The 23,039-nt window shown below is 43.3% G+C and overlaps 1 protein-coding gene across 1 annotated transcript in view; it reads left to right on the plus strand.

The window, feature by feature from the left end:
* The first annotated feature begins 2,355 nt into the window (after positions 1–2,355).
* The window catches only part of RAI14 (retinoic acid induced 14), a 120,965-nt gene continuing 100,281 nt past the window's right edge, over positions 2,356–23,039 (plus strand). The window contains exon 1 of the mRNA XM_081942876.1: positions 2,356–2,638. The gene's annotated coding sequence lies outside the window, so the exon portion shown is untranslated. The remainder of the gene's footprint in view (positions 2,639–23,039) is intronic.

The raw sequence follows: 23,039 nt of genomic DNA on the forward strand, positions 1-23,039 counted from the left end.
AGATTGGAGTGCATAGGGGTACCCTATTCAATGTTATTCTCACAACAATCCTGTGAGGTAAGTAGAACTAAGGTGCGCTTGACCTAAACTCATCTGGAGAACTTCCACAATTGAGCATGGACTTGAATCTGGAAAGCCAGGATTCTGGTGCAGCATCTTATGGCAACTTGGACTAGTTGTCTCATGCCAGTTCCTTCAAAGTGAAATGTATTAATCAGGGTAGATTCAGAAGAGGAATCAGGCAGAAAACTAATTCCAATGCACTTGAATAGGAAGAATAAGTAGCCTTAGAAATTATAGTTATTGTATCAAAGTGGTGGGAATATTTTGCCTTTTAGTAAGCTCCTGTTACTTGTCCCAGCTTCTGCCAAGCCAGCAGTTCGAAAGCACGTAAAAATGCAAGTAGAAAAATAGGGACCACTTTGCTGGGAAGGTAGCAGCGTTCTATGCGCCTTCGGTATTTAGTCATGCCGGTCACATGTCCATGGAGATGTCTTTGGACAGCACTGGCTCTTCAGCTTCGAAACAGAAATGAGTACCGCCTCCTAGAGTAGCGAATGACTAGCACATACATGCGAGGGGAACCTTTACCTTTACCTCTCAACAACAAAGGAACAAGCCGTCAATGCATGCTTTACAGATAACACTTGGTAGAGCAGCCATGAAGGTGTCGGAGAAGATATTTAAATGCCTTGAACCCTAACCTCACAAAGATCGGAATCTGCAAACTATGGTATACCCCATAACGTTATCTAGAAGCAAAAGTTGGAAGTTTAAAGAAACAGGATAGAAAAAGTATTGTTGTTTTTGATAATTGATGTTGGAGGAGACTCCCAAGAATGCCCAGGAGAACCAAGAAAACAAACCAACGGATCATTGAACACGTTGACCGAGTTCTCACTCGAAGCATAAATATGCAAGTTCAGACATATCATCCAAGGACCCAGTTCTCTGGAAAAGACTCTAATGTTGGGAAAGGTGGAAGGAAAAAGAAAATGACCAGAGTCATGGTGGATGGCTTCAGTTATAGCGATGACAGGTGTACTCTTGAGGAACACATTAGGGATAGAGCTTCTCGGGAAAAAATCTGTATACTTACCAGGACTTGAAAATGATTTAATGACACATGATCAATCAATCGTTTGAACAGCATCAGATTAGGCAAAATAATAGAGTAGAGTAGAATGGAGTAGAGTAGAACATGGGGAATGGGAATGATAAGAACAGAAAGGGAATGGAATAGAATAGAAAATAGAATAGATAGAAAATAAGAATAGAAAAGAAAATTGGAATGGAATGGAACAGAACAGAATAAGGAAAGGGTAGGATAGAATAGGGCTGTGATGGTGAAGCTATGGCACATCTGCCAGAGGTGACATGCAAAGCCCTCGCTGTGGGCGCACACACCGTCGCTAGCTGCTCTTCTGGTTTCTGGCAGGCACATGTGCACTGGCTAGCTGGTCTTCGTAGGTGCCGGAGCGCCGGAAAACAGCCCAAAAAACAGCTGGAAAATGGCCAAAAAAACAGGCATGTGCACGCTGGCCAGCTGGTTTTTGGGTTTCCAGCGTGTGCATGCATGCACGTTCTGGTTTGGGCACTGGGTGCCAAAAAGGTTCGCCATCACTGGAATAGGGAAAGAATAAGGATAGGCTATGATAGAACAGAACATGGGTAATGGAAATGGGATGGATGATAGAAGGGAAGGGGAAGGGCACAGAACAGGAGAATGGAAGGGAAGAATAGAATAGATAGAATAAGAGAGTTGGAAGGGACCTTGGGAGGTCTTCTAGTCCAACCCCCAGTTAAGGCAGGAAAACTTACACCACTTCAGACAAATGGCTATCGAAATACCCAAGAGAATGCAACAAAAGTCTTTATTGGCCAAGAGTGGACAATACTTTATTGGGCACACAAGGATTTAAGGCAACTTCGGTGCATGACGACCTGCTTCGCTATAGCCTTACAGGAGGCACCAACCCAGGCGCTCCTGGGCGTTTTTATCGGCTGAGGTCCAAAGCGGAGGAACGGGGCTTTCTCCCCACCAGCAGTAACGAATTCTAAGGACCCGGGGGTGCCGCCACCGCCGCCGGAGGCGCTGAAGTCCAATCCCGGGGCGGCCCCAGCAACCCACGAAGTTCATCAAAGGACCGAAGAAGCGGAGGGGGGGGGAGGCGCGAGAGGTTGAGATGCCGCCCGAAGCACGTGACCGGCCTCCTGTCCGTCAAGCGAGCGCCCCCAGACCCGGCGCCACGCGGGTCCCCCGAGGCGGAGCAGCAGCAGCAGCGGCAGTGGCGGAGGCGCCTTTCGCCGCGTCACGTGGCTCCGCCGTGACGTCATCCCCCCGCCCACTCCGGGGCATTTAGAACGCCGAGAAGTAATTTTCGAGGCTCAGCATATGGGCGCGCGCGCGTGGCTCGCAGACGCGAATAAGCAGTTTGCAAGCGAGCGAGGAGTAACAACCGCCCCGTAGCAGAAGCGAGCGCCGCGGGGGGGAGGGAGGAAGAAGCAACGCGATTCCTACATTTTGCAAAGCGACAAAATCCGCCTCCTGTGTCCGAAAGCGCCGCTCGGCAGCTCGGGGCTCTGCAGCCGGAACCGGCATCCACTAGCAACAGGGTGCAGCAAATCTTTTTATGGGGTGAGTAGCGTTTGCCGGAACTTTTGGGGCGAGCGTCCTGTGCCTGGCTTTGAGGATTTTCACAAGTCTTCGTCCTTCCTCTCCAGCTTTCCTTAATTCCCCCCCCCCCCCAACCTTCTTTTGTAGTTGGGATTCTTATTTGGGAGAGGGGAGGGGCGGGAGACCTTGACGGCCCGACAAGGAGCGAGCCAGCCTATGAATGGCTGCATTGTCTCGCAAGTCCTCGAGAAAAAGACCGAAGGTGGCTGGAACCGGAGGGGCAGAAAAGGAGAGAGAAGATGCCCGAGCCGCCGGTGCGATTCGTGCAATTAGGCGGAGCCGGTTCCAGGCATTGGCTTTGAACCGGGAATATGAGATGGGGAGAGATGCTCTTTGCTTTAGCTTGGACTACAACTTCCATTATCCCCGGGAATCCTGGTAAGCAACGATGGCGATTGCGGTCCAGCGCATATCGGTAGGCGCAGAGTTCGCAGGGGAACCAATCTCATTGCACATACGTTGTGCACTGACAAATTATTTATTATTAGTATTATTGTTATTACTATTATTACTGTTGCTACTAATACTATTATTATTATAAAAAACCGAGCGAACGGGATACTCTTCGTGTTGGCTAGGTAAGGGTACTGCAATGGGAGCGCGCGGAGAGGGAGCTTTTACCCTTTGGGCGGGGGGCGGCGGGGGCTCCTTCAACTTGAACAGGAGGGGGCGACGTCTGGGTGGGCGAAGGAGCCCCCCGCCAGCGCCTCGGCTTGAAAGGCTCTCTCTCTCGCCCTTTTGCTCTGCGGCAGTCGAGGCAAACCATCTCTGGAAGTCCGGTGGGAGCGGGGAAAGTTGCTCGGCAGGAAGGGACTGGCCGCCGCTTCCACCCACCTCCTTGCTCCCGACCCACCAAAGGGGAACCTCGCCTTAGAAAGCCTCCCGGGTGACTCCGGGCAACCTTTGAGGTTTTTGTTTTTTAATCTCCCGCCCGTCCTTCCCCTAGAGAATGCGAGCCGGGGGCTTTTGGAAAAGTTTGGCAGCTCCGCAGCTTCCCACATGAATCATAGTTCCTGGGGAAGCTTTGAGAGCTCCAGGGAAATTCAGATGGATCAGAATAGAGCTGGAAGGGACCTTGGAGATCTTCTAGTCCAGCCCCCTGATTAATCAGGAGACCCTCTACCATTTCAGACAAGTGCCTGTCCAGCCTCTTCTTAAAAACCTCCAGTGATGAAGCATCCACAACTTCTGAAGGCAAAGCTGTTCCACTGGTTAATTGTCCTCACTGTTAGGAAGTTTCTCCTTAATTCCAGGTTGCTTCTCTGCACTTTTTCCAAAGCTCAACATCTTTTTTGTAATGTGACCAAAACTGGATCACTCTTGAGATTTGGCATCTCGGGATGGGCCAAGGTAGCCTCAGATCTTTGATTTAATGTGTGGGGCAGCCCATTTCAGTGAAGGCGTCTGTTCAGCCTAAGGCAGGGGTGTCCAAACTTGGGAACTTTAAGACTTGTGGACTTCAACTCCCAGAAGTTGGCTGGGGAATTCTGGGAGTTGAAGTCCACAAGTCTTAAGGTTCCCAAGTTTGGACACCCCTGGCCTAAGGGGATGATTTATCGATCTCAGATTCTAAATTCCTGCCATTTTAATGACTCTTATGCAAACTTTTTTTTCATGGTGTTTATTTTGTTGCTGGTTTTTAATTGATTCTGCTTATTGAAACTAGGAAAACGTTTGCCCTGATGAAAAATATATCTGTAAGCCCTACAGAGTTTCTGTTCTAATGAAGCAGAATCCCCCATCTTTCCTTCTAGTCCTTGAGCATTAGAAATCTTAAAATAAGAAATGCAGGCTTTGTGCAAATTGTTGGTGGAGAGGAGATATCTTTGTCTCTCTCTGATATACTGTTGTAAACCAGCAATGATTGCAAGAGAGATGTGTGCTGATTCAGCTTTCAAACGGATCCTCATTTCATTAAAACTTTGATGACTTATAGGAGCAGCTGTCATCTCTAATATTGGGGACATGACCTGGATGACAGAATGACACTAATCTTGGGGAGTTCCTATTTACTTACCCTACACACAAGCAATCGTGGCTTGTGAGCAGGAGAGTCATAGCCTATTTAATCATGTTTTGTATGATATGCATATGTCTTTTCAGAATACTTTTCACATTCCTTTGCTAGGTCTAAATGTTTACAAGGTGGTTCCTTAATACATTGTTCTTGACTTACAATTGTAATTGAGCATAACAATTATCATTAAGTGGGCTACCATGTGACCGGACCTGTTTTTAAGACCTTGTCATTAACTGAAGCAAGTGTTCACTATGTGCAGTTTTTGCCAGAAACTGGAAGTAAATATACCAGTTTCTGGCTATGCAGCGTTATCAATTGTTACCATTGGTGGTACCAATTGTACCACTGCAAATAGGCATAAATGCAGGCTGAGCACCCAAAATTTGGTCATGTGACTGGGAGGGCAATGTTGCAACTTTGAAACCAAATCTTAAGTACCATCAGGGGAGGGCATCAGAATGTTGAATGGTTGCTAAGCAACCAGTCGTAAGCTAAGATGTATCCATAGACTGGGTACATGTAGTGTTTGGTTTGTGGAATAAACCACAACAGCTGGATTCACAAAACCTGGAAGCCATGCTAGGAATGATGTGTACATTCAACCAATTTCTTCGATTCCAAGTCTATTGAGGCAGGAGAAATTCTCTCCGGCTTTTCCCCATTGCTATTAAATGCCAGTGGAGGTGCTGCTGGTACATTTTTGTAAAGCAAATTCTTGAAGGCTGCTGTGTTAATTGAGGACACAATTGCATTGCTTTCAACCATCCTCTCATTGTGCATTTCATGGTTGGCAAATACACTAGCTCAAAGTGACAGCGAAACTAAAAGGGAGCTTGTTTTGGAAGAGTGTTGTTCAAAATACAGAGCTTCTGATGGTAACTGTTGAAGTTGAAACACACCCGTCCATAGTGGACCAGAGGACAATTGGTGATTGTATTTATTCTCACTTGTTTTGTTTTTTCCCTTTAAAGTAGGCTTCATTCATTTTGAGGAGAAGGGGTGCTTTTCTCCCCAGCTTGTATTTCCTTTCCAATGATTTTATTGAATTATTCCTCAATTGGCTGGAGTATTCTAAATGTTAATGTGTGTTGAACCTTCTACCCTGTTTCCCCAAGAATAAGCCCTCCCCGAAAATATTGCAATACAGCAGCAGCCATGAGGTGACCACGTTCGCCGCCTCCTGCACCTCAAAAATAATAAGATCTCCCCCAAAATAAGGCCAAGTGCTTATTTCGGGGGTCAAAAGAAAATAAGACCCTGTCTTATTTTTGCGGAAATATGATAATAAAGTAAGTTTTTCTGATTAAAAATATCTACATCTATGAATGCAAAAAGGTGGTTGGAAAGATGATTCATTGTGTATTAAAAGCAACTTTTCTAATATTGCTGCTACTCTGTAATCGGCAAAGCATTTGTAGTTGCTTTGGAAACTACAGGTAATTCTAGACTTAACACTATAATGAAGCCCAGGTTCTCCAACATAAGTCATGACGGTCATAAATCAAGGCACCCACATGACTGATCCAATTTTTGCAGCAGCCGTGAAGCGAATACTTCTGTTATTAACTGAGCCATTTGATTCCTATGGGCATTTCTGTTCAAAAGCAATGGCAAACATATTTCTTAACTGGTTTTTTAGGGGAATTGTTTTTTAAATTTAATTTTATGGGATATTTGCTAGGGTTTTAAATTATTTACTCAGCTGTACAGTTCTTTAAACCTTTTTATCCTCCTTCGTATCTATTTATCTATTTAATAATTTTAATTGTTTAATTTTATAGTTATTTATATGATGCATTTCTGATATGGACTGTACACCGCCCCGAGTCCCTTTCGGGAGAGGGGGCGGTCTATAAGCTCTCAGTAAATAAATAAATAAATAAATAAACTGTGGAATGCTGTAACTAGCCAAAATGCAGTCATGTGACTAGGGGGTGCCACTCTGGAACCATGTCATAAGATCCTTTAGGGGAGGAGTGTTGTAACTTTGAACTTCACTAAGCAACCAGTCATTAAGTGAGGACTACCTATATACTGTCTCTGTGAAATGGCGTACAAACTTTGTAAATGAATAGATTCAGGAATATTATCTTTTTAAGAGAGGGGTTGAAATTATAGGAGTTAGCTTGAATGTCTTTCCTTTTGCTGTCCTATGAGTCAACCATTAATTCATTCAAAAATTGTAATCTGTGGTTTTATAACAAATGCAAATTGACTCTAAAGAAATTACAGAAATATAGTATTTGCATGAACATGTTAAACCTAACCATTTTAGGTTGGTGCAGCTTTATCTTATTTGGTTATATTTCATTTATTCACTAGATAAACAACCTGTTTTTCTTCCCAGAGGTTCAGGATAGTTGCCTCTTCTAATATTATTTCTCACAAGAACAGTTTTTGAGATAGGTTGTACAAGAGATAGCGTCTAAACCTACGTGTGGTTTCTTTGGTTGTTGCTTTGCACAGTGTGTAAATGTAATCAATTATGATTTTATCAGAACACCACAATTTTGAAAATTGTGGCTTAGCTACACTGTCACATGTGGACTAGACCTGGGTTTCCTAGTTCCAATTTAATACCTGATCTTCCATAAAACTTATTTTCATATTTCTCTAAATTACACAAAGCAAAGGGCCCTTATAATGTTGTTGAATAGATATCAGTGGGGCTTCTGTACTTTACAAAAGAATTTTGTCCATTTTGACAGTGCTGATGTAGAAGAAATCCCTTGGATAATTCTTTTATTTCCAGACTTTGAATATTTCTTTTTCTCTGATTGAAAGAAAGTAGCCTACAAGTTCTACAGAAAATAAGTCGCTCAGCTGGAATCATTTCCCTTTCCCAGATGATTAGTCCCAATTGTCCTGTTCAAAGAATGGAAGAAATGGGCTTTTTACTGATCGTTAATATATTTTTATTTATTTATAGTTATTTACTTATCAGATTTAGGTAAAGGTAAAGGTTCCCCTCGCACATATGTGCTAGTGGTTCCCGACTCTAGGGGGCAATGCTCATCTCTGTTTCAAAGCTGAAGAGCCAGCTCTATCCGAAGATGTCTCCGTGGTCATGTGGCCAGCATGAGTAAACGCCAAAGGTGCATGGACACTGTTATCTTCCCACCAAAGGTGGTCCCTATTTTTCTACTTGCATTTTTACATGCTTTCGAACTACTAGGTTGGCAGAAGCTAGGACAAGTAATGGGAGCTCATTTCATTACGCGGTGCCAGGGATTCGAACCGCCAAACTGCCGACCATTCTGATTGACAACTTCAGCGTCTTAGTCACTGAGCCACCATGTCCCTCCATCAGATTTATCAGATTTAGTGGATGTCAAAATGTTAAGCAGGAATAGACCTTGTTAGTACTTGAATGACAAACTAAAAGTGGAGATTAGACTAGGACAGGAGTGTCAAACTCAAAGCCCTTGGGCCAAATGTGGCCCACTGTGTAGTTGGATTCGGCCCGCAGGGCCGTCCTGGAAAATGTAAGGGGCCAGCTCGTGTTGCTTCAGCCCAGTCTACCCAATGCGGCTTTGGCCCGGTCTGCCCAATGCAAAGAGGAAACATTGGGCCAGTGTGGCTTCTGCCTGGTCTACCCAGTGTGAAGAGGAAGCATGCCAACAGTTTGGGGAATGGTGTCAAGCTTGCCATACATACACAGCCCCCCCCCCAGTTCAACCACAGCCCTAATGTGGCCCTCAATGAAATTGAGTTTGACACCCCTGGACTAGGAGATTGAAGAAAATACATTCTGGAAGAGGATAGCAGCAAATTGCGTTTTTATTATCGAGAATACAGTATGGGTACATTCATGTATTCTTTGGAGATGACTTAAATTCAGTAGAAATTTTACCTATACGTCTTGCAGGCTTTTTAATCTAATGGGCAAGATAATTAAAGTTTGTTCATTAACCTTGACTGGGTTTATACTGTGTATTGAGAAGAGCATCAGAAGCCCAAATGTTTTGATTAATAACAAGGATTATTAATAACAAGGATTATATCTGTCTTACAGATATTGCTTGTCTACAATTTATATTACAGTCGTCATCTTCTGGCAACAGCTGTTTTTCTGTAGCCAGTCCACACATTCAGTCATCATCAAATTTGTGCATGTGCTTGTAACATGTGATAATGTTTCCAGAATGGAGAATCTGTAACTGTTTAGGGCACTTTTAGTTGTTCACTATTATACAGTTACGGTAAAATAGTTACCCAACCTTGTGCCCTCTGAAAATACCGTATTCATGTGATGGTTAGTAATCCTAAAAGTTGAAATGTGGCATTTTAGGAGCACCTGATTGGGGACTGAGGAACTATAGTATAAGTGATCAAGCATATGAAGAAGAGAGTATAATGTCAACATATTTGGTGTATAATACTTTATAATGGCCAGAGTTGAACCAGATTTATTTAACTTTTTATTCCCCTTTTTGTGGACAATCTTTAGTGGGGGTCTTAAAAACTTACAATATCAAATAATCGCACTACACTAAATTATATAAGTCATAGATTGGATGACTTCATAGCAACTTACAATAAAATACAAAATAATACTTTTTTTGTTCTGTTCAACTTCTGCCATGTCCGATTCATGTACAAATCCCAGCAGTTTTCTGGGCAAGGTTTTACAGAAGTGATTTGCCATTGCCTCCTTCCTAAGGCTAAGAAAAAGTGGCTGGTTCAAGGTACCCAGCTGAGTGTGCCTAAAACAGGACTGGAAGTCATGATCTCCTATTTTCTAGTCTCATGCCTTAACTACTACTCTTACAATAACAATATCTGAATATAGAAAAATATAGAAATGGTCATAGTTGCTTCCTATGAGTTTCTGCTTTCCAAAGGATTGGATATTCATCTCTCATGCTGGGAATTAAAATCCAGTATATTTCTAAGTTGCAGAATTCTAGGTTAAAGGATCTCTTCCGTACCCTCCCTTAAATAGGGAACCATCTGATGTAATTGAAAATGAACACTGCCCAACTTATATGGCCCACAAGAAGAGTAGGCGTGTAAGAGAATTTGGTGCTGCATGTTATATTTGATAAGCTTGGAAATTTAGGTTGGCAAGGGAGCTGGGTTAGCGCAAGAACAAGCCCAGGGCAAATTGATGGAACCACCCAGTTAAGACTCATTACAAGAATTATCCTTTAATATCAACTCAAAATGAAAGCAGCGTTGGAGGTAATTAAAATATTTTAGTATATTCTATATTCGGATCTTTTATACAGGCAATCATGGTATGCCTGTTTGCATACATGGAAGTTAAGTTGCTTGTTCAGAATTTATTTCTTAGACTGATATCATATGTACTGTACCTTGAACCCACCAGGAGCTGTGGTTCTGTGAAGTGGCTTTGCCCAATTCACTTTATTCTTGCAACAATCTTGTGAGGAAAGTTAGGCTGAGAAATGGAGATTTGAAGATGGGTCTGCCATGATGCTGCCTCTGTCAATAATGGATAGAAAGCACATGACTTCTACCTGATATTGAATGAGCTAGCTGTAATGGGAATTTACAATATATTCTGTAACTTTTCTAAACAATGGCCTTGAGTTATTAGCCTGTTTATAGATGGCCAGGAAAGCATTTCCTGTTGGTTTCAAAATATAGTTCCAATAACATAGCAGAGAAAATGGGGCGATTTTATTGCAGAGTCATCAGATTTCAGCTCCTCCTCTTCTGGAATATTCCAGCAGATCATAAGACTTTGCAATTAATCTGCTTTTTCCTTCCACGGAGTTCTTTACCTTTTGTGTTTTGTCTTCCAGATAATCCCTACTCTTGGGTTTATAGACTTGTTATTGACCTTGTAAAGCTCTTGGAATTCTTCCTCTTTTTGTGGCTGATGAGGAGGATAAAAATGTTTAATAATAACCTTCCTCAAATTAGTGCCACTGGTTATCCTATGTGCAGCAAATATGTATGCATGTATGCATGTATGTATGTATATGGATCACATTAGGGGAAAATGTAATATTGATCACCAGAGGCAGGCATCATTTGACCAGGTTCATCCTCTTCGGGATTCATCAGATGTCAGTAGCCAGATGCTATTCTATGGATTCAAACCCTCTCCTGGGAATTGAACTCACAGATGGTTGCATTTTAGATGACAAAAAACAGCACATTAGCTTTCGAAGCTATTTAGGCCCTGATGGTCAGTATTTGCAGGAGGAAATATAGAATAGAGGAAGAGAATAACAGTTGGAAGGGACCTTGGAGGTCTTCTAGTCCAATCCTCTGCTTAGGCAGGAAACCCTACACTCCTTCAGACAAATGGTTATCCAACATCTTCCTAAAAGCTTCCGTTGTTGGAGCATTCACAACTTCTGGAGGCAAGTTGTTCCACTGTTTAATTGTTCCCACTGACAGGAAATTTCTCCTTAGTTCTACGTTGCTTCTCTCCTTGATTAGTTTCCACCCATTGCTTCTTGTCCTCCCCTATATATAGAAAGCCTTGATACAGATATACAGATAGTCCTTGACTTATGGCCACAAATGGCGATCATGTGATCCTGGGACACTGCAAACGTAAATGCATTCCAGTTGCCAGTTGCATCCAAATTTTGACCACAGGATGGACATAAGTCACTTTTTTCATTGCTGTTGTAACTTCAAACACTTGCTAAACAAGTGGTTGTAAGTCAAGGACTACCGGTACACTGAAATCAAGGAAATACAATTTTATGTCATGTCCCCATGTATACCAGATGAATCATGTGGAATCTCAATTCCTGTTTTGCCTCAGCAATAATGCTGTGGAATTTTTGTGTAAATTACTGGGAAATAAAAAATGTGATTTTATGACTGTGTGTGCTTGTCTCAAATAGAGGAACAATTGCATCAGCGCCTCACTGGATATTTGCTCTTGTTCCTGGTTGTGTGGTTGTTTTAAGTTTAATGCATCTTTCCCAGTTCTCCATTTCCATTGTTCACGAGGCTGTTTCATATTTTGGATCCGAATTTAAAAATGTTGATTTGTTACTAAGTTCCCATTTCCTTAATTTCTTTATGTGCTTCTTATGCCTCGTTTGCATTTCTGTGAAGGAATGATGTGCAACAACTTTATGATGTGTGTTTAATAGACTTCTGAGTCAGTGCACATAGGTATCCAGGATAAATCACAAGTGATGTCACATTATAGCTCAAATGATGTGAATTATGTCATTTGCATGAGTTGTAACCTATCAGTTGTCTGACAACGTTATGGGATGCTGATCGATTTTTCTGTGGAGGAATTTTCTTTCTGAAAGCACAATAACTATGATCATTTAGGAATTGACTAATATTTTCTCCATAGTGAGGGAGGAGGAGTATCCAGGATGGGTTGACCTTATCCTCCAGCTGATTTGGACTGAGTCAGATAAGCTCTTGGGACATGCTCCTGGCCCACCAGGCACCTCCCAATTATCGACTCAGTCCCCAACTGGACGGTTGCCATCCTGGATCTCCAAGAAAAATTTAAAGAAAGTCAGAAAAAGCAAGAAAATAAGCAGCCGCAATTGAGCTGGAAAGCTCCCAGAGTGGCAGGAAAAATTTGCCAAAAGCCCCCTTGGGGGCGGCAAGCTGCCCAGACGTCTGAGTGAGACAAAGATCACTCAGGGATTGAATTCTGCCGGGCAAGCTACAAACACAGGGCACAAGCTCTCCAAGGGCAAGCCCTGCTGCGAGGGAATCAGAGGCGCTGGAGCGTGAGCCGCAGACCACCGGCAGGCGAGGACGGCGCTGGATTCCCGATCAGGAGGTGAGCCTCGCTGCTCTGCTGCTTCCCACCAGGTTGAGCAGCGAACCACAGCTTCCCTAATGCCGCAGAGCGCCCTGCCATCATCCACGTGGCTCACCTCATTGGAGGGAGCCCACGGGCAGAGCCTAGTCCCCCCAGCGCCAGAGAGAGGCAGAGGGGAGCAAGGAGACCGGCGTGGGAGACGCACGGCAGCTCCTAGGAGCACAAGCCGCCAAAGGAAAAGCTTTTAAAAAGTGCGCCCTTTCCACTGCTGGCGCGTGCGCCATCTTGAAACCGGCAGGGACCACGTGTTCCAAGATGGCGGCACCCAGCAACCAGGAGGAAGCCGGCAGGAGCCCAGCACCTACAGCGATGGATAGCAGCCCTGCCGGAAGCGCAGAGGATCAGCCAGGGTTAGTGACCACCCCTAGGGCTGCCCGGGGGAGGGGAGAAAAGGCTAAGGAAAAGAGAAGACACCTTTTCCCCAGGGCAGAGCAGGAAGAGGGTGGTCACAAGCCTGCCAAAGCCTCCCAAGTATGAAACAAGAAGGCACAAGAGGCTGGAGCAGCTCTACAAGAAGGCAAGTGGGCACAAATCCAGGGCTGGGACAGAAGGGGAGGGCCCCCGGAGCCCCCTCCTCAAGCGGAGCCACAGGGGAGGAACCCCCATTGCAAGCTAGGATCCCAATTGACACATCAGGTCTTTGGGGTCTCCCTTAGGGGTGGCACTCCCCTCCACATACAGCCTCCCTGGGCCCAGCCCTGCCCACAGGATTTCCACCACTGGGTTCCCCTCCTGCACAGGTGGGCATGGCGCCCAGCCAACAACTCCCACCAGGGGTCCCCAATTTCCAGGACATAATGATGCGGGCCTTTCAACAATGCATGACAGCGGCCTTTCAGCAGCCACAAGCGCAGCCCCAGGTGGCGCTATCCCCCAGGGCACCAGAAGGCCTGGTAGAACAGGAGGATGACATCTCCAGCTCCTCAGTCTCATCGCAGGAGGACAGCGACCTGGATTGCGAGGAGGGGGAAGTCAGGGAAGATAAACTCTCCGAGGACGAAGGTATGCCCCCTCCTAAGCCGGCCTTCACTGGGTTGTTCCAGCCTTTATTGTAGAAATCACTTCTGTTCAAGGCCAAGGCAGCAGCCAAGCTTGGAAACAGAACGGCAGAAGCTTCACCTCAGCTTCAGGGGTTCTCAGGAGAGACCATCTTTGATGAAAAGGCCATTGAGACCGACACAGTACCAACCCCCAAAGCCTTCCTGGAGTCAATCAAGCGCCAGTGGGAGCCCCCACAGCGGGTCCTATGCCCACATCCACAGATAAGATCTTTTTCAATGTGGATAAGGACATGGCTGGGGTGCTGTCTCAGCCCTCCATCGATGAGCCGGTACGGGCACTGCACACCCCAACTAACCTCCCATGGGAACCAGAAGAGGCTCTGAAGTTGGAGGACAGAAAGGCGGATCTCACCCTTCAAAAGGGGCATCAAGCTTGGGAGATGAAGGCGGCCACCACCGCCTCCTTCTTCAACCGGACTTCCTTACTTTGGCTGCAGGAGCTGCAGCAGCGGATCCCCGTCACTGAGATCAGAGCGCACTAGGACATCAACAAACTGGTGGCAGCTATCCAGTTTTCGGTGGACGCCACCTTGTCCGCAGCCAAGTTCACCTCCAGAGCGATCGCTTCTACCGTCGCATCCCGTAGACTGCTTTGGCTGAGGCAGTGGCATGCCGAGGTACGACACAAGTGGCGCCTGGCATCAGCTCCCTTCACAGGAGATACCCTCTTCGGGACAGCCCTGGACCCGTACCTCGTAGAGAACAAGGATAGGCGGAAGGTGCTTCCCACGGCTGCAACGAAGGGTCAGTTCAGAGCGACACCTGACCCCAGACGGTCATACTACCGGCGACAGGACTTTGGAACTTCCTTCTGTGGTCAGGACTCTTTCAGGGGACCGGAGGCAGGGTACTCAGGGGCCAGGCAGTACCAGGGGGGCTTCGCTGCCAGGCAAAGGTACCCAGATAGGCCACAGAAAGGCTTAGTTGGCCAGTGCCCTCAGTATGTGACCCTCCCTAGCTTTGGTCCGTCCCATCCTGGATACTCCTCCCCCCTCACTATGGAGAAAGGGCATTGGTACTTACCTGATACGCCTCTTCTCATAGTGGGGGGAGGCGTATCCAGACCCCCCCCCCCGACATGGTTATGTAACATGTGTTTGTTGAATGTTGCACTGGTATGTTATTCTTCAATGAAAGGTTTGAAACTATACTAAAGTCTGGAGTGGATGGCATAACGAGTCGGATAGAGTTCTTTGCCGATAACTGGGCGGAGCCTGGTGGGCCAGGGGCGTGTCCCAAGAGCTTATCTGACTCAGTCCAATCAGCTGGAGGATAAGGTCAACCCATCCTGGATACTCCTCCCCCCACTATGAGAAGAGGCGTATCAGGTAAGTACCAACGCCCTGTTTGGAGGTGTGATAATCTTAATCTGACCTTTTTCTACTTGGCATTTTCTGAATATTTTGGACTTTCACCGCTGATAAGCTCTGAACTGGCATGAACACTGGTTGTGCTGCTGCAGGATTATTATTATTGTTATTGCTAATTCGTGTAGGCCACCTTTCAAAAATGAGATTTGCTAGAGGCAGTTTGAAAATGAGTTTAAATTGCAATTTTAGGAGCTGATATCCATTGTCTTTTAGAAGGTGCCTGGTTTGGAAAGATTGATTTTATCTACTTTAATGGAACCTATTTCCAGATTGGCTGTTTTACTTCATTTTAAAAGAAAATTTATTTGAATTTGGGTAGATGATAAGGATAGCTTGCTTTTCTCTTTAACTGAAAAAAAGTCTTGTATTTTCTCTAGTGTAATGATACTGGTGCTAGGTTTCTAAGGGCTCAAGTCTATAGAAATACCCATTGATGAGTTGTTCTAATGTAATCAGTTTTTTTTCATGCTTGATTGTTCTCGAATGCTAAGGATTACAATATTTCATTTTCTTTGGCAAGTGCACATTTGCCCTGCTTCAGCACAACTCATAGCCTGATCCCATTTCCACAAATACTGCCAGAATTGAATTCTTTAAAAGCCTCTCCCTAATGCACACAGAAAAAAACCTATCCTCTTATTGTTTTAAAAAGGCTTTTTCTATAGCAAAAGGATCATGGGAATGGTGAAGCACTAATTTTCTTGTCTCTGCACTGGGAAGGTATGGAAATTATGCAAGTCAGTCTTGGTTATACAGATTGTCCTCGACTTACGACCACCAGTTGAGCCAAAATTTCTGTTGCTAAGCAAGACAGTTGTTAAATGAGTTTTGCCCAAATGACTGTAGGGATGCTACAATAGTCAGAAGTGTGAAAACGAGTCAGAAGTCACTTTTTTCCATGCTATTGTAATTCTGAGTGGTCACCGAATGAAAGGCAAGGAGTACTGTATAATGCCACCAGCTTGGAAATCTGGTGTTCTTCCATTTGATTAAGAAATCACTCTTATGATGGGCAAGTAACATGCATTGCAAAAGCACAGGTTTGGGTGTGCACTCAGGGTGTGTCCTCCATCTGTACAGGTAGTTCTTGACTTACGGCCTACCTGAAAAAAGAGACTTACCACCTGGATCTGAAGTTCCAACAGTTGTTGCACCATCCCCACCCCTGCGGTCTCCGACTACACTTCAGGTGCTGAGTAACACAGCTGCACTTAAGGCTGTTTACAGCATCCCATAGTCACGTAATTGCATTTTACGATGGTTTTGTTGAAAACTAGCACTTCCAGTTTTCGGTAAAACCATGTCATAATCCACCATGGGTTCACTTAAGCCTGTTATTTGCACTTACTATTGAGAATGAGGTGACTGGATGGAGTCACTGAAGCAGTAGGCGTGAGCTTAAATGGACTCCAGAGGATGGTAGCGGACAGGAAGGCCTGGAGGAACATTGTCCATGGGGTCACGATGGGTGGGACACGACTTCGCAACTAACAACAACAAATTTGCACTTACTATTTGCACTTACATACGGTATATGCACAAAGACAAATTCTTTGTGTGTCCAATCATACTTGGTCAATAAAGAATTCTATTCTACAGCCCCCGTGTTCGTTTAATGACCACAAAATAATAAAATAAAAGTGTGTGTGTTATAATTTTAAAAGTATGACTTATAACCAGCAGGTTCCATTATAATTGTAACTTGAGGACATGTATACCGAAAAGGACTGCAAGCCCTCGAAGGGACAAGTACATGTTGTTGGATTTTAGTTTTACCATTCCTGCAGATCTTTCAAATTTCAATTTTACTTGTCAGAACAGTAACAATTAATTTATATGGAGAAGACGAAGGAGGTGTTGCGTAAATCTGGTAACTATGTATTAAGGCTGTTAAGCTACTAAAAAGCTCCTGCTTTTGTTGTTATTTTCCCCCCCTCTGGAACAGCTCACCCCAACTGCATATGGCTCCCAAGCCCCCTTTTTTTGCATACTCTACAATTGCATCACCTAAAATAGCAACAGTAACTGTTTTTAAATTTCTTCCTTCCAGCATTTTGGAAATGTTTTGACCTCAGCATAAGCCTGTTGAAGTTTAAAACATTTGCAGCATGGATGGATTTTTATTTCAAAGGAAAGCAACTTTGTTAAACTTGAAACGTGCAGAACTCAACGTTTTGCATATTCCCCGTTGGGAGAACCCCATGTCTTTCTTCAAAATCTTGAGAAGAACTTTTTCTTTCCTCCTTGGTTACCCTTTTGGGGATAGCTCATGATTGGCACCCTACTTCATGGGAGCTCTGAATGCTAAGTGCAGGCTTTTGTCTATGGCTAAATAAAATATCCAAAGAATGGGGGAAAGATCTCCAGCCAGATTGATTTTTTTTTTTTTTTTGCCTTCCATTGGCCAAACATGCTGATCCATACAAATGTCTAACTTTGCAATAAACCCATTAAGAAGCATTTGCTTTTTCCCTTCTGCTAAAGAGGGAAGGCATGTTTTGGCTGTTGTTCCACAATCTGTTGTTTTAGTTGCAGAACATGTTTTTCTGCCTGCTTCCTTGAATCTACTACTGTTCTCGGTTAGAAAAGCTCTCTGCGAACATGTCAAAAAAAGATCTCTAGAGAGTCCTGTCTGCCCAAGTACAATATCAGACCACATAGGTAAATAATTAGAAGTGCTTTAGGGCAGATTCCTTCGATTCCTTCTTAGCATCCAGCATGATAACGAAGAGGAGCTTCATGGGAGGTATAGAAGGATCTGCCCATCTCCTCTACATGAAAGTCACTGGATCAGTGTTTCTCAGTCTTGGCAATTTGCATTCCTCTGCTGGCCAAGATTGAGACTCCCTGTGCTGCACTGGATGTATGTTTACTGCTTGGTGTCGGCTAATAAGGATCTGCAGAATTGAACATCACAGGTATTCCACTACTTTCACTATCATTTCTTCCATACAGATAGTTCTTGCTTAGTTGGCAACTATTCAAAGTTACAACGGAACTCCCCAGGGTACTCCCCAGGTTACTCCAACTCTCCAGGATACAACCAGTACTCTTCAATATCTTCATCGATGATTTGGATGATGCGATAGATGGGGAACTCATCAAATTTGTAGATGACACCAAGCTAGCAGGAATAGCCAACACTCCAGAAGATAGGCTTAAGATACAGAAGGATCATTGGGCACTATCTAACAAAATGAAATTCAGTGGTGAAAAAGCTAAGGTTCTAAATTTAGGCAAGAAAATCAAACACACAGGTACAATATAGGTGGTACCTGGCTCAATAGTAGCAACCGTGAGAGGGATCTTGGAATCCTAGTGGACAATCATTTAAATATGAACCAGCAGTTTGCAGCAGCTGCCAAAAAAGCCAACACAGTTCTAGGCTGCCTTAACAGAGGGATAGAATCAAGACTACCTGAAGTGTTAATACCACTTTATAATACCTTGGTAGGGCCACACTTGGAATACTGCATCCAGTTTTGGTTGCCATGATGTAAAAAGATATGTTGAAACTCTAGAAAGAGTACAGATCAGAGCAACAAAGATGAATAGGGGACTGGAATCTAAAGCATATGAAGAACGGTTGCTGTATGTCCAGTTTGATGAAAAGAAGGACTAGGGGGTGATATGGTAACAGTATTCCAATATTTCAGGGGTTGCCCCAAAGAAGAGGGAATCAAGCTATTCAGCAAAACCAGCCTATAGCAAACCGTTGGTTTGCTTAATGACTTTTGCTTTATTTAACGACCACAAAAAGATAATAAATTGGGTTAGTCGCGTAGGTGACCCGTCTTACAACTCTCATGACATACAACCATGATGGGCAGGCTCCATTATGTTTGTAAGTCAAGAACTACCTGCATTCAGGTACCACTCATAAACTACAGACTGTTTTAAATATAAAAGCAAACTTGAGAATATAGTATGTATTTGCTCTGCAAAACAGCTGAATCTGCTTGCAAATATTCATTTTTTGATATATTAAAAATCCAGAAAGTTTCAGGACCACTTTCCAAGTGCTCTTTCCTTCTCTTAGAGGTCAATTGGCGCCCACACACACAAAAGCTTACAAGGTTTTTAGTTTCACTGAATTATCCTTGTTGGTTTTGCAACTCATGAATTAATGTTATCCTTGCCAAGTAGCACTTGACTGGTTTGGTGTGTTTAACAATGCAGGAGTTTTTGTTTTTGTTTTTGAGAGAGGAACAGGACTAACCTCTGGCTAAAGGCATTTGCAATGATTGTGCAATGAACAAATCAGTTCTTTTGACACACAGCTTGTGTCATGTTACTTCTATTTGCAATTTTTGCAGCTTGCCTATATATATTCAGCTCTGCAAAAGTGCACCGTGATCTCCAGATTTTACTCCTGTTGGTGAATAGACAGCACAAGGCTACTGTTCTGCAGTATACTCCTTGGTTGTGGAGTCAAAGTGGTATTGTCTTCCATATTTTTTTAAGTAAAGTAAGTGTGAAATAAATACAGGGACGCGGTGGCTCAGTGGCTAAGATGCTGAGCTTGTTGATCAGAAAGGTCAGCAGTTTGGCGGTTCGAATCCCTAGCGCTGTGTAACCGAGTAAGCCTTCATTACTTGTCCCAGCTTCTACCAACCTAGCAGTTCAAAAGCATGTAAAAATGCAAATAGAAAAATAGGGACCACTTTGGTGGGACGGTAACAGCATTCTGTGCACCCTCAGCATTTAGTCATGCCGGCCACATGACCACAGAGACATCTTCGGACAGCGCTGGCTCTTCAGCTTTGAAGATGAGCACTGATGAGCACTGCTCCCTAGAGTCAGAAACGTCTAGCACATATGTGCAAGGGGAACCTTTATCGTTAAGTGTGAATTACAGTCACAATTGAGTCCAAAATTTCTGTTGCTAAGCAAGACAGTGTTTTGCCCCGTTTATGACCTTTCTTGTCATAGTTGTTAAGTGAATCACCATAGTTGTTAAGTTAGTAACATAGTTATTAAGTGAATCTGGCTTCCCCGTTGCCTTTGCTTGTCAGAAGGTCACAAAAGATGATCACGGGTCTTAGGGACACTGCAGCCATCATAAATACATGCCAGTTGCCACGTGTCTGAATTCTGATCGTATGACCATGGGAATGCTGCAGCGGTCCTAGGTGTGAAAAACAGTCACACATTACTTTTTCAGTGTCGCCGTAACTTTGAACGGTCATTAAATGAATGGTTGTAAGTCCAGGACTACCTGTATAAATAGAGCCCATATTATTTCCCAAACCACTGCATATATTTCTCCTTTCTGCAGGGGTGGGCAATGTACAGCTTCTTTGTGAAGCTTAAGGAACCCTTGCCACATTAGATGGCATCTGCCGGATTGGGGGCAAATTGTAAATTTTCTAAAACCTGCCTGAAATTTCACAACATTTCAGTGTTCATGCCCATCGTTCAGGGCAAAGTGTTGCTGAAAGATTAATCTTAAAGTGATTTTTAAAGTGTTGCTGAAAGATTAATCTTAAAGTTTGATTTTTTTTTGTCTTTTGAGGGGATCAACAGGGACAAAGGATTTTTTAGAGGGTTTTACACATTTTATACATTTCATTTTTTAAAAAATAGAAAGATGTGGTTCTGGTTTTGGAGGGGAAAGTTCCAAGAACTGTATATGTTGTGGGGTGGAGAAGGCAGGAAATGTTTGGCATCACAAGGTGCCTACTTCCGGTATCACTTTATTTGATAGAAGTGTCTCTGCAAACAATCATCCTGGGCCTACTCAAAATTACCTCCCCAAAATGTTGGAAATGCGAATCGATACACGGAACATATTACCATTTATGGTGGACCTGTGAGGAGGCTAAAAAGTTTTGGAAAAAGATCAAAAATTGGCTGGAGGCAATAATGGGGGTTAAAATAGAATGGAAACCAGAAATCTTTTTATTAGGAATAATGCCTGCGAAATACAAAAAAGAAATCCAGTATTTAATACTACATATAACTACGGCGGCAAGGATTGCCTTTGCCCAGAAATGGAAAAACAAACTAACTCCAAGTGAAGATGAAATAATAAGAAAGGTTATGGACTGTGCTGAAATGGACAAACTAACTAAAGAAATTCAGGGAAAAGAAGAATCAGAATTCTACCAGATATGGGATAAATGGTATAGGTGGATGGAGGAAAGAAACAAGAATCAATGAAGGAATGTAACAAAACTCAAAAATAATAGTTATGAGTAAAATAAGAAAGTTAAGAATGGTGAAACTCAAATGAAATACAATTGAATGGGAAATAATATAAGGTGAGCGCTACCGATTGATAATTGCTACTAGAAAGAACAGGAAGCTCCTGTTTGTATTGCACTGTGTAAATGTGTTGTACGCCTAAGTTTTGTGTGTGTGTATTTTATATGTTTGTTAATAAAATATTTAAAAAAATTGCCACATTTGACATGCATATTCAGAGGGATGGCAGGATTAGCTTTGTGAACTACAAGACCCTATCCCAAATACAGAAAGCCTATTAATAAAAAGCTGGGGGAAATCTACAATACTTAATTATCTTGTGTTATTATCTGTAACTGTGCAGTTGTAAAGATTTAAAGATCTTGCCTTGGTTCAAAGGGAAGTTTCAGGGTAGTATATTTAAAAATGAGACATTCAGTTCAAAAAGGCCATGTAAAATCCAGGCCCTATACATTAAAATCAGCTAAGAAAACCCAAATATAAAATGTCTAGATGAATTAAACTGCCAATGTAAGCAGAAGTTAATATTTCTCAAGGTACAGGTACTGTGTTATTTCCTATACTCTAAAATGGAAAATGATTGAGAAAAGGGACTCCTTTTTGAGAGCTACACATTTCTGAGCAACAAGCCTTTCAACAACAATTATTGTTTAGTGGGCATCTAGGGCCTAGGTTTACATTTGAGAGTCTTATCTTTAGAATACCAGATACCTCCTGATCTTTTATAAAATACTCTTTTCATGTTTCTCAAGTCATAAATCTCACCCATTTCAGCCTAGAACTCTTGAAGGCATTGCAATTACATCCAGCACAGGTGACATATTCATAGAGGAAACTAGCTAAGTCAGGGGTGTCAAACTCAATTTCATTGAGGGGCCCATTAGGGCCACGGTTGACCTGGGGGGGGGCAGATGGGCATGGCCGAATCGGTGGGCATGGGCAACTTGACACCACTCCCCAAACTGCTGGCATGTGTCCTCTTCACATTGGGTAGACCGGGCCGAAGCCACACTGATCCAATGTTTCCTCTTCGCATTGGTTCTCGTGGGCTGAAGCAACACAGGTAGATTGGGTTGAAACGATATGGGACGGCTCCTTACATTTTCCAAGGTAGCCCCGCAGGCTTTGAGTTTGACACCCCTGGCCTAAGTGGACATACGGTACATTCTTTGGTTACACGTGGAACAGTTGCTTATTACTTTCCCTTCTTTACTAGAACAGCTTTCCTAACTTGGCAATCTCAGCAGCCGTTAGAATGCAGAATATGAGCCTTGCTGGGGAATTCTGGGAGCTGGCAATGCTAGTATTTGTAGAAGGCGTTAGATTGAGCAAACTTATGCTAGAGGTTTTTCTTAAATAAAAAAGGAGATACTATTGTGGGAGAAAAGCCTTGGCCATGCTAAGTTGTGGCTGCAAATGACATACACTTAGCTGACAAGGAAGCAGCCACGTTGGGTGTTGTACAGTACATTCTGCTTCAATTGAACAAGATAAGAAAAAGGCAACTAACCCTCTATAGCGTGGCCTATAAAACCAATGAATACTTTACCAGGCATGTTATTAAATGCGTTACGCCTTGATTGGGATATAGAAAACTATTCTTTTAGAGGTTTCATTATTTTACACAGACAATATATTCTTTACTGCTTTGGAGAACAATGCCAAAGAATTGTAATCACAAAAGAGGATTGTGCATTTTTCTTGCTGGGTTAAAAAAAAATGGCTAGAGCAAAAGGTGGGAGATTATGTCATACTTATTCAGCTTTGCTATAAGTACTTTGAAAATGCACGTGTAAAAGTAGATCCTTTTCTCCATTGTTGCACAGAAAAGCCAGCTCACATAATTTTCTTTGCTGTTTAATGTAATAGGTGAAATTGAGCAATAGATTTGGCTATCGTTTTTGCCAAAACTTAA

Source organism: Natrix helvetica, assembly GCF_964273705.1.
Source record: "Natrix helvetica genome assembly, chromosome: 2".
Taxonomy (NCBI): domain Eukaryota; kingdom Metazoa; phylum Chordata; class Lepidosauria; order Squamata; family Natricidae; genus Natrix; species Natrix helvetica.